General features: G+C 39.2%; 1 protein-coding gene across 3 annotated transcripts in view; it reads left to right on the forward strand.

Moving 5' to 3' along the window:
* Positions 1-13,429, forward strand: part of btbd11a (BTB (POZ) domain containing 11a) — a 156,374-nt gene that overhangs the window by 108,862 nt on the left and 34,083 nt on the right. The gene's annotated exons all lie outside the window — the stretch shown is intronic.

The following is a 13,429-nucleotide window of genomic DNA, read 5'->3' on the forward strand; positions in this document are numbered from 1 at the left end:
CTAACTGATCAGATGCAGTTAATATTCAGCTCAATTTTTTAGCTCCACGCTGCATCTTTTTAGTTTTTTGTGTTGTAGTTGCTATGTGCACATAAGGCGATCGTAGACTTGCATACCTGACCTGTATGCATTCTATTCAACTTTTTAATATCTAGCAGCACATATGATCACATGATATGAACTGCTGCTTGCTTTCTCCTAAGATCCAGTATCAGCCAGTCATTAAAAACCTGATCTTAAACCTGCCTCTCTCTACATAATAAGCTGTTAATAGAGCTATTAACTTGGAGGAATTTTATTAATAACCTGTTCTTCAACTGTTGAGTTTAAAGGACACATAATGATCAATTTAAATGCTGTTTTTGAAGCTTTTCTGCTCTGCTGAAATTGAATTCTATAAATTCTTGTGAGTTCTATTAAACTCAAAATGGCATTAAAATAGTCTAATTTCAAGATATTAAATACTGACATAAAATATTATCAACGTAGAGCTGCAGTAATTGGCCCACAGACGCTAATGTTTGATGAACACCTTTACGTATAAAACCTGTAAATTCAGCATACAGCATATTATAAATGCAGGAGTAATTGTTATGCACATTAAACCTGATCTGCTCAAGGACTTATTTTCATGTTCATTTGCCAGATAGCCCCATTAGTGTGAAGGAATGCACACTCCCCCATCCCTGTGGGCTGTTATGGTGGTCCGAGGCCACTGTCCGCTCAGCCTTTTCCTCATCCATCTAACCCCCCCCCCTCCTCTACTCCACCAACACACTGCAGCCAGGAACTGTTCTATTACAGCTGTTCTAACACCTGTTTATGAGTCCCGCCTGGGGACCTTTAAATCCAAGGTCACTGCCTCAGAGGCTTTTAACCTCAACTTGAAAGGAAGTGCTCCACCTTTAACTCTGACACCCCCGTGCTGCTGCCACCTCCACCTTCATCTTCTCCTCGGTCACCTATTAGATCATCCCGTCCCCCCGAGACATTTGCACTGTGTGCGGCTGTGTGTTTGTGTCTGTGCACATTTGTCCTGGATGAACGTTCGACCCCATGGCACATTATAAACCAGTAATTCACTATGCTTCATTGATTCAGAGAAAGAATTTATAGTCTTTTCTTGTAAATGTTATCACCATTGTGTGCGTTGTGTGGCAGTAGTGATTTAGCCTGTAGGAAGAAAGATGCTGTCCTTAACAATTGGATTTATACCTGTGGTATATAATAAAATAATCCTGTAACCACCACCACCACTACTACTACTTCTACAGTAAGAATAAAACCATCTGATTACCATCTGTAGCCAGAGCCAAAACACAATGTCAATGGTAGTAATCAGCTAAACTTGCCATTATCATGTTGCTAGCAGTTGAGTTTTTGCTGTTGCCACATAGCCAATGTTAGCATTAACAGCTGTAAATCTCTGAAAACTCTGGGACATTTGGGGACTCATGCTGGTGTTGTTCCCCTGTTAGCAGTAGAAGTAGTCAGAAAAAGCATCAGTTAATAAGTTGCCACTACCATAATTGTAATGGGATTATTGTACTCCCATGAATCATTTTTTAATTACTTTATTTAAAAAAAAAGAAACAAAAGAAACAAATTCTGACAAACAACAAAAACCTCTTGTGTGTTTTATTAAGCCAGCAGATTTCTTGTCAGGTTGACAGCATAGGCAGGTTTTTCTGACCAGGACATATAACGTCCATCTCACTGTGATATTCTTATCTCTCCATGAAGTAAATTCAAAATAATGAGAAGACCTCCACTTTTCCATACACCCAGTTTCCCATGACATACATAAGTTTATTAGTTTACTTTTTCCCAGTGCTTGTCTGTCTCCTGTTCTGCTCACAGAAGCTGTTTCCATCAACATATACAAACTTCATTAGTTTGTGGATAGGTTATTATATACATATTTTAAAAGCAACATGTAACAGTTTTGATCAAATTCTGCACAAAAATAAGATGAGGCTTTTAGTAACACATGTAGAATCTTTTCCGTAATGGGAAATCAATTATTCTGAACATCTGCAGCATTAAATGCACCACTAAGACATACATTAAGGATAAAAGCACATTAAGTAAAGCATTCCTCTAATTGCTGGTGGAAATGCAAATATTCATTTTAAAGCAGCTCTCCTGTGTTTATGCTTGCTAATGTGAACATATCTGTCCAAAACATTAAAAACATTCTGTTCACGCACTTGAATCAGAAGACAGAAAAAACAGATAAATAAAACAGCACCGGCTGCTGTTTGATTCCTGTTTAATGCACCGTGTGCTTGACTCCCTCCATCGTGCTGCCTCAGCTGGGCTTCCTCACCTCCAGGGTCGGCCAGTCAAACGCTGCCAGAGGTTGACATGTGGCTCATAATACAGTTGCTGCCAACTGCTCGCAGTCATTTAGGGGATTTCAGTGGATTCTCCCTCATGTTGCGTTATGTGAACAGATTGATCTGCAGTGTACAAATCACTGAATAACAGGAGTGTGAATCTGCTTATAAAGTGTATGATGATTGCATTAAGGGTGCTACTTTTAGCATGTTCCACCATCTGCCTTTGCAAGAAACTTAAAGGAGTAGATTTGCTACAACTTTTGCTTCTCATTTCAGACTCTTCTTTCACTACAGACGAGTTATTTATCAAACAGGTGTCATCTGAAGTGCAGCTAGTAATCAGTTTCTATGATTTACGCATGCATTTAAAGTCTGGTGATATTCTGTATCTTTCTAACTGTTAACAAATCCCATCAAAAGACCAAAATGAATGAAATGCTATATGTGAGTTTTTGCTATTGCTACAGAGCCAGTGTTAGCACTAACAGTTGTTAGCAAGAGCTTCAGCCATTGTTTACATGACAAGAGGATAGAATACATCCTCTGTGCAGCACTGCTTCTCCATCCTCTCATATTTGATTGAGGGCAGACTGGATGCTACAGTGACACACTACTGCAAAGTGGTATTATAAGACAGTACAGACCAGGGATAGCTCATGCTAACTTAATTATTTCAAAAACAAAAAAAGAAAATGCTTTTTGGTGTAAAATGTGTGCAGATGCTAAAAATAAAAGACTACTTTCTGAACACTTTCTTGCACCAAACAAAGAGGGAACTTTGAGCAAACTGCTAATGCACTGTGGTGATTTCACCCTTTTGATAAGACATTTACAAGTAAGCATTAGCCTGCAATTATCCTGGGCTTTTAGGCAGACATCAGACATGTCAACGACGCGTACATTCTCCGCAGGCTCTCCAGCATTCGGTTTGCATATTTTTATGTCCTTAAATAATAATAATAATAAAGAGACACTCAAATTAAATGTTTAGACATGGTAGCAACAAAACTCTAAGGATGTCAGTCTGTCAGACGGCTGGCCCACCTCTTTGTCCAGACTGAAATATCTCATACTTACAGATTCACATCCGTCTGACTTTTTTCTCAAGCACCACCAGCAGGCCATTTGAATACCAGGAAATTTGGTACAGATATTCACAGTGCCCACTGGATGAATGCTAATTAATTTTGTGATATCCTGATGTCCTATACAGTGTCATCACCAAGTGCTGCTGTGGTCTATATGACATGTTTGTGAAGGCAACTTTCAAGTGAGATGCAGCACTGCCGCTTTCATGTCACTGCTGCAGATCTGGACCCTCTTAGCATTAGTGCTAGAGAGCAAGACAAGGACAGATCCCTCTCAAGGTTTGTGTTGCAAATTGATCCAGCAGAATCTGGGTCCAAGGACACCAGGTTTCCCGTTTTTGTACATTATAGGAATCAGATTCCTGTTAAAATATAAGAATAAGCAGATATATTAAGTGTATGTGAAGGCAGCGTGGCATTCAGTACATCATGCAGAGTAGACGCTGATAGAGGATGTCAGTCATCTCAGTGGCGGCCTGGTTGATTTACTATAATTACTCTAACGGTCATAATTAGAAATAATGTGCTAATGATAGGTTAATATAAAAATGCCACACGCACCACCTTTAGTATCACAGACTTGGAACAAATCAATGACAGGAAGCAGGTGTGTCATGGTCAGACACTGTGCCCCCACGTAAGCCTTTAAAATCCTCATGGTATCAACACATTCAAATTGTTTAAATTAAAATCAATTTAACCCATTAGCTCAAAATGTGAACAATAAACAAGATCACTTGAAAGTAAAGCGGCCACACAGAGCCAGTTGTCAGGGCAATTTCACACCCGACTTGTTCTGTAATTAATGGATAATAGAAGAGGCTGTTAAAGAGCAACATTCATCACTATATCCATAATTTCATTCTCTCGAGGTGGAGAAATAAGTCTTTTATTTCTGAGGTCACCATTATCTCCCTGCTCATCTTATGCACTCATATTTCATGTCTTTGTCCAGGAGAGTAGATAGCCCATAGCAGATTTGGACAGTTGACGCTCCGGGTGTTTGCACTTTTACTCATCTCTCATGACGCTCAGCCATGAGGAATAACTTTCTTTCTGTTTTCCTTCATGTGCCGGGTAATGTGTGGCATATAGGATCTATAGGCGCTGAACTGACATATTGTGACCAGGTGTGACAGAGAAAGGCCGTTCATCTGTCAACACAGCGACTGCCCTGTGGGTCAGAGAGCAGCCACTAGGCAAATAAACGGCGTAATGTAATACAGTTGCAGGCCTCTAACAATGGGGCCCTCCATTCCTGAAGCTGGGTGTGCCTCCACCACACAGGATGGCAAATATTCAAACTATGAACTTTGTCAAAGCTCCAGTCCTTAAGATTTTTAGGCATATTTGATACTATTCACAGTTGGCATTTTTTACTCCATAAAATAGTTTTCATTGGTAGGCAGAGTCCACCATTTCTGTACTGGATTCAAAATGCTTTCAAATGTTCAGGATGTTCAGGAAATGGGGCGTACATATAATTTAGAATCATTTACCTTCATGTTGCTGCTAAATTGCATGCAGCATGAAATCACATTGATGATTGTAAATGACCAACTTCTTTTGTAGTTCAGTAAATGTTTAGCTGCACTGCATTTGAATACGCCACTTGTCCCTCTGTTGTATTTAGGTATGTGGTTTAATAGCATTTATTAAATTCAAAAGCCAGTATCAAACTGAAAAAGTAGCTGCTCAACAGGTGTTTGCTGTAGGATTTAACCTGCACTTCCTGTTACCATAGTAACCACAGGTATTAATTATCTAGGGGTGAAATCTAAACAGTCACAACTCATCAATTTGTCTCATTTGCATTTTTTTCTTTTGAAAACATAATTATCACTTTTTGTTTTATGACGATGTGTTGACTTTAAAGATTCGGGCATCTCTGGCTACGTATTTTCCTCGGCTGACAATAGCCAGCTTGAAAAATGAGTCATCATGTCTTCTACTGTGCAAAGGCAGAGAGACGAAAAGCACTTATTCTTCAGGGCTGAGTTGGTTTCACAAATACAGGAATCCCTCTTCCCCCTGCAAAGCTGCAGGAGTTCTGTTCTGCTTTGAAAGGGTATGTAAAATTGCAGTGCGATGGGGATGTTACTTCTCTTTTTCCAGGAGGTGATTTCTTACTGAATACCTGACTAACTACAATTTTGGCTGTAGAGGATATGAACGTCTGCTTACACTTGTTTTAAGACATGCTTCAAATTTTCACAACAGATGTTATTCTCATGATAAATTATAATTAAAAAACATAGCCTTCCTATTCTTTTTTAACAACCTACATTCCAATGAGGTTTCATTAATATCACTGCTTTTTAGAGCTGTGACTCAAACTACTTCCCCATTGTCTCTGCTCCATTATCCCACACTCAGTATGTGAATATGGGATAATAGGATAGCTTCACACATACACACGCCGAGGAGATTCACAGGGAGGTGTTACATTTCATCTTGAGACCGTCCTTTCTATTCTCATTTTTCATTACATTAGAGCTAAAATACTTCTCCCACTTCGCCATGCATCATCTTTCCTAATCTCATACACTCTGACCCATTTCTCAGCATGGATGATGGAAAAGGAGAAAGAAAAATGAGTCAGGTTTACTATGTTTTCTATATTGATAAAAGCTCTTGAGAATCATTGCCTGGTCAGTAAATGGGACAATGTAGTCTGAGCTATAAGGTTGTATTTTTTACCCCTTTGACCACTTCAGCTACTGATGATAATGTCATCATCGTGTCCTTTCCAGCATCTCTCTAATGGACATGTCAAAGCAAAAGGAGAAGGTTCCTGCTGTCATTCTTGTCCTCTTCACTCCACTTTCTCTGTCCTCTCAAAGGTCTGCAGTGCCATTCCCTTCCCCATGTCTGTCCTGTCTTAGAGTCATCATGATTTAAAAAAAAAAAACAAACAAATAAACTGTTGACTGAGCTTTAAAGATGAGGCCAGCTCACTCAGTCACTGGAACAGGGTGCGGCCATTTCCCTTATCTGTCTCCTAGCACCTTTAGGAGGACAGTGAGGGCATGCTGACACAAACAAACCCTGCTCACAATCCCTCCAGATGCACACAGCGTGCACACACAGACACACATATCTTCATCTAGCACAAAAGACACATGTTGGAAAATCTTGTACTCTGTTGCTGCATGCTGCAGTAATTACATGAGGCTAGGATTCATTATTGTATAATGGTTTAATGTCCCCTGGTACCTGCCACAGGATCCCGCTCGCTCATCGCAGCTCAGTGCTGCAAAGATTAAAATAGAGATTAAAGCGCTGCTAGAGGAAATAACTCAAGTATATTTCAAAAGGAGGATGTAAGACCATATTACCAAGACCAAATTACTCAGATACAGGGAATGTTTCCCAGTTTGTATACTTGTCTTTCCAATATTTAATGACTGAAGTATCACAAGTACTGTTTTGGTCATTTCAAGGTCAAATGACATCTAGGTTAAAGCCAGGTGGAAAAGTATTTAGACTTAAATGTTATTTATTAGGTTTGTTCCAACAGCAGCTAATCATAATTATGACTTACTTCACATTTAACCATAGTTATATAATATAAATGCTGTAGAAAGAAAGATTATGTGTAATATTACTTCAAAATGAAAGACTTCAAGTGCAGCTAAAAGGCTTAGAGTCTTGGGTTTTATTATCATATAGTGAAGAGTTTAAACAAGTTGAAAAATAACTTTACAAACTAAATAGAAAATGTTAGCACGCTAATGTGCTAAACTAAGATGGTAAACATTATAAACATCTTTTGACATAAATGCTAAAAGGTTTAGCTTAAAAAAAAGCAGTAAAGGTGTGTTCAGACGGAAAGAACAGCACATTTTCACATTACTTTAATTATTCAAACTTGTCTGTTGGAGTGTTTTTGTAGTCCAGCTAAAAGACATTAGTTGAAGTTAATGTCAGTTAGTTAGCCATTAGATCAGTTGGGCAGCTGTTGGCTGTTATTTTCTGTACATCAGGTTGACTCATAAAGCCTTGGGATAAGCCAAATGTTTTTGGTCATGTTGAAACACTTTGAATTCACACCTTTACCTCAGTTTGACCTGCCCACTTGTTACTGTTTGCATCCATTACCGTCTTTGCATTGATGCCACCTACTTTGTGTTCTGTCTCAAAACACCTTAGGAGTATTTGCCAGAAAAAAAAGCTTAATGTACCTGTAGCACTACACAATATATCTTAGTTGAACAGTGACAAACGTCATGCATGTGTCCCACAACAAGAGTACAACACAGAGTACATGGTCCATCTCAAGCTGTAAATATGCTCCTCCCATGCTTTCTCCATGACTTTTTGGAAAGAATATTTCCAACAGGGACGAGTATTAACTTTGCATTCTTGGATTTTCTTAGTCACCTTGGGACTCAATTCAAAAACATTATAGAATGTTCCTTCGTCCTCTATAAGCTGTTAGCAAAAATCACTAAAGGCTGATGTAAAAACACAAAACACAAAGGAATAACAAGGCCGGACGGTAGACAAAGATCTCAGCAGTTTACTTGCCAACTGAGAATTCATCACATGGTGACTTGGCCAGCAGCAGCGAATGGTAGAAACGAAAGCGAGCCAAAGATTCACTTAAAGAATGACCCATCACGCCCAAACAACTGTGTACTCTATTTTTACAGACCCAGAACGGCTAGAAGACTGAGCAGCAGTGTGATTGAATTGATTACACAATATCAAACACAGGGCCAATTTGAAACTGTAATGATGCTTTTTTGTCCCATATTCTTGAGAGGTTTGTTCCACAAGGACACAGTCTTTGATTGAGGACTCTTGAATTCAATGACCCACCAGCTTGCTGGTATTGGAGATTAAGCAGGGATTACTGTGTTTCTTGATCATGTATAAGGTCAGTGGCCTCAGTTTAAGTCTCCTGTCGATGTGGATATTGATCATACCGTTGCTACGCTGTTGTATGCTCCAAGTGTTGGATTCTATTTAAAGTCTATTGAAGATATTGCATTTCAGATGAGGCGGATGCATCCGCGCAACCAGATAGGCATGTGTAAGTGCTCGAGTGTGCAACACCTCTCCGGAGAGGTACAACACCCACAGGCAGATGTTCTTCATTAATAATTATTACCCATCAACCTGACATGTGAGAGCTGAGGATACTTGAGCCAGCCTCTCTCAGCTCTTTGACTACTGGTAACTTCAGGGACAAGCTGATGTTTAGTCCCTGTTTAGCATCCACTTTACTCTCAAGTCCTGCTGCACTAAGATGGACATTACACAATGGACTCTGCCTTTACAGCGGTGCTGGTGAGAGATAATACAGACTCACTAATTGAGTGTTTTGGAAGAAGCACAGAAAGCTAATGGAAGTTTTGGGGTAATAAGGCGGTGAATTGAACAGACTGCTCTTAGTTCTCACCTCACTGTTTCCAGACAAAAAAGAAAAACACCAGGCAGCTGTTTGGAGACAAATACCAGCAGCTGTTTGCAGCAGTGCTTTGATGAAAGGGGACTTCACAGAATGGCTTAATAGCTGCTGGTATTGTGTCTGAACGTCTGTCCATAGGCAGTCAGTTTATTATTGAACTGGAACATTATCACAAGGTTACATTAAGACTTTAATTGTGGTATGATAAATATCAGAGAGATTTGAGATTTGAGTACCTGATATGATACTGCTGTGATGACTTGATTATGACTATTTTGAGTGTTTTCACTTGACATGATTATGGTGTTATACAGACAATATGACCAAGGACAAGCGTAAATGAAGGAATTGTTTTAATTTATATTTTCAGTTACAGTAATAAATGTGCCTGACAAAAATTTGAGCCTTAAATATCTAAATATAACTTTGCTTCTCCTGCCAGAGCTTCATCAGCAAACTACCTAGTTTTGACTTACACATATTCATGTGCCGTTGGGGATGAATTTTAATCAGTTTGTTCCCCCTCTGACATTTCATCTATTGCCATCATCAAAATTTAAACTTAACCAGATATTGGTTTATGATCAAATACTTTAAAACCAATGACATTCCCATAAGCCTCAGCTATAGTTTGTATTTTGTGCCAGTCATCACATGTTAGTGTGCTAACATGGCAAGGTAAATCAGCATGTTAGCATGCTGACACTGACATTTAGCTCTAAGCACCACTGTGCCAAGGTAGAGCCACTATCATGGTCGACTGTTAATCTGGAATATGTATGTATTCTACTGTAATTGCTTATTTACTGTGCCTTCACACTTTTTCTCCCCTGCACATTACAGCCAGGCAGTGCACACAAATACACAGATTTGTCTTAGCAAAATGAACTTTTAATTTGATTTGTTTTTGCGTTTTACTAAACAGAAGGACAAGTTGTTCCCAGCCAGACTGTAATTGTGAAGCATATCTAAAAAAGGGAACAAAAATAAGCCCTCATCTGAAATATGAATGGTACAGCACTATTTAAGCATATTTGACACAGTGGATAATCAAGACCACACATAGGAAAGTTATTTATTATACACTGCAGCAGTCTGCAGTGGTGCTTCTGCAGATCTTCACAGAAGAGCCATTAAAGTCCCTAAAAGAGCCATTAGACAGGATAAAGTGGCATCCATTTAGAAGTCCCCTCCTGTGAGTTGCAGGAAAGATGATGACAATAGAATGAGAGAGATAGTATGTGTAATCTCCTGCTCCATTTCCACCACAGACTTGAAATATCTAGAAAAACTAAGATGAGATGATGAGAGAAAATGAAGCTACGGTTCAGAAACCTCTTTAGACTGAGAGAGGTCATTATCAGGAAGGGCCTCGTATATTTTCCCCAGTTTCATAACAGTTGTTAATGAACAGACTTATTCTAGGGATCCCAGGGACTTTTACAAATGAGCCATCACAGCTTTTTTGAGAGCACTGGGCTTTTCTAGTGTTGTTTCATCGTAGTCATCACTCCAGCACTAGACAGCTGCACCAGACAGGGGCTTTTATGGGGCATCTTAATGGGCAAAGAGAAGTTACCATGATGCGCTCAGCAGCATCAGTATTGTCAGACATGATATATAAACAGTGCAGAAACAAGCACTTGATTTTTCTAAACAGAGATTTCATAATATTTTGCTGCATCTTGCATCATGGGACCCTTGTTCCTCATTTGGACGACTGGCAGTAAAAACAAATGGTCGTGGACATTTGACCACAGCTGGCCCTGGTATTCAAAAATAAACACATTTGAGAAGAAGAAAACAGAGATCCAGCTCACTAGACTAGTTTGTTTAGAAATGGGATGATCATTTATAATTGAAAATTAAATATTTCAGTGAATTATTCTGTTCCCCATCGTCACTGGATCCTGGGGTGAAACAGATGGCATCCTGCTGCTGTTGCCTTCAGGTGTTCCTTTTTAAGTCCCTGCCTCCAGATATACAGTATTTTGTGATGCAGTGAATGGCTAGATATTGTACATTATCTAAGTTTTCACTATTGTTATTATTTTTTAATTAAAGTTACAGTATCTGTATAAGACACATTTAAAGCTGCATTGATTTTGGCCACTAAGGGGGAAGAAGTGGAAGGAGTGATAAGCTTCATAGAAACGCTCTCAACATTATGATCCCTACGGTGACTGTAAAGTTATTTCTGGACCAGAAACCACAGGATGATGGTTCCATCTGTGCTGATTTTGGTGTGCTGCTGCTGCTGTTGCTCACAGCTCAAGACCTGCTGCTGGAGATGTTATAAGCTGAGATGCAGTCAAAGTAGCAAAAGAGACAGTTGTAACTTTTTTTATGTAATCCTCTAGGGTATGCCATCCCTGCATTTCACTGCACTTCACTGAGAAATGTTAGTATCATAACATATAAGTCCTTGAACCTTGAATCTTTTTATCACCTCATCTTTACTGTAAGTAAAATATTCACTCTCTTTTAGCTCTCCACCAACATTGAGAAGAATATTGGGCTCTCCAGCTGCTGAATACTCCATTATGATCGCCAGCTAGTTGCTAACTTTTCGTGTCTGGTATTTGGTGCTACAGGAGGTAGTACACATTGTGTCTGTCACAATTGTTTTGGTGAAAATAGCTGCCTGCTGCTCCTGGAAACAATAAGCCAAAAGAGGCTAAAGAACTCTGTGGACCTGTCATGCTAACTCTTTGTGGAGTTTGTGGAGTAAGTGTTCATGTAAGAATACTTAATGGACCTTAGTTTAGTCAGATAGTATCAGTAAAAGATAACGGGTGATATTTTCAGCATTTTTGTCAAAATCTCTAAGAAAATCTTCTTTTTTTTTAAACTATATCTTATCTTTGCTGTTTTTATACTTTGGCCATTTACTTGAGAATACCACTTGAGTACTGTATGGTCAAGGGTCAAGGCAACTCAGAAGTTGGAACATCATTAATATTGCACTGATGTCTGGTGCTTCAGAATGAATGAATCATTATGTAGCTTTTCTTAGCAAGGCCCTTATTGTCCTCTCATTCTTTTCAGCCCTACCTTTGCAGTTGGAGCCCTGCTGCTTTTCCATGTTACTATTCAGAACACAAACAGCGAGTTACATTACTACAAGCTCTGTGTATAAAAAGGCAGAAAAGGACTCAGTGAGACCAACCCTCCCTTTCCTCCCTCTGGATCTTGTTTCCTACTAGAAAATAGTAGAAAAAAACACATGCGGATATATCTCTGCTCTTTTGTATCAGTCCTGTTTGGCTCACAGGTCGACCAGCCCAGCATGTAAACTCCCAGTACTCCAGATGGTCACTCAGCCTCTGATTGCATTCTAGCCAGGTTACCACACAAGTGTGATTCTGGATTATTAAACCACCAAGCTGAGAGCACAACATATTTAAAAAGTAGCTCCTGTTCTCTGTCACCAGATCCCCTGTCTATTCAAACACAGACAGTTACCACTGACCTTCCTCCACATGTCCTATGTTAATTGTGTCTGCTGGTGATTAATTTCCACTTGAGCAGCGCTGGTAAAAGTATCTACCAGTTCTGTGTTGATGATGACATGTCCTGTAATTGACTGTGATTAATAGTTGCCATGGAATTGCTAATGTGCCCTGAAGGCAGAGCTGTGAGTCGGTCATATTACCGAGCGATGATTAAATGTCCTCAGTTCAGCCCCCAGGGAGCTAAAGGCCACGACAGTGTGTCAGAGGATAGACGAAGAATCTTCTGTCTCAGTCCTCCATTAGGGAACAAAACAGTTGTCTCACCATGATAACATCAGGTCGCATTTGATAAGAAGTTGGTTCACTTCACTTTGTCTACATGAGTTATAGACTAGTTCCCGTTCATTGTTTTAGTCGGGTGCATTAAAAAATCTTTAAATCCCATCTGGTCAGTTACTTATAGGCCTGATTTAACACCTTAAATGCCTAAAGTTGGTCAGCTTCAGTGTGTGTGTTTTCATTTTCTTGACCTCAACTTTACTGTTTTGGCTTCATTCTCATCACTCTCATAACATCATGTTAAATATAAGTGAGTTTCATGTGTCGCATTTGGATGAGTTTATGTCCAGATACAACAGAAACATGATATTACATTTAAGTACACTGTTCCTAACTAGTGTTGGGAGATAAACTGATACCAAATGCAGCCATGCATCTTATCCATCTCATTTTCATTAAAAACTTTGCTCTTTTGATGGATTCATGCTTTCTCCTTCCCAGAAGGGCCTCCGTGCTGAGTAGCTGCAGGAGATGAGTCTCCTGAACTTGCACCCTGAATACTATCAGAACTCCCATTAATAATTTCCACTGCATCGTCCTTGATTCTGCACAAACTCGAGGAGGAAAAAATAAAGAACTTTTGCAAAAATAGAGGAGAATTTAAAAAAAAAAAACAGCCCCACATGTAATGACAAAACACATATTGACAAAACTGGTTTTTATTTTCTATTAGGGGAGGGTCTCACTTTGCACATATGAAGCATATTTAACATGGAGAATGCAGTCAGAACATTTAAACTAAAAAAAAAAAAAAAAGCAGCAGTCAAGATAAATACATGTATAATATAT

The sequence above is a fragment of the Lates calcarifer genome, linkage group LG18 (assembly GCF_001640805.2).
Source record: "Lates calcarifer isolate ASB-BC8 linkage group LG18, TLL_Latcal_v3, whole genome shotgun sequence".
Classification (NCBI taxonomy): domain Eukaryota; kingdom Metazoa; phylum Chordata; class Actinopteri; family Centropomidae; genus Lates; species Lates calcarifer.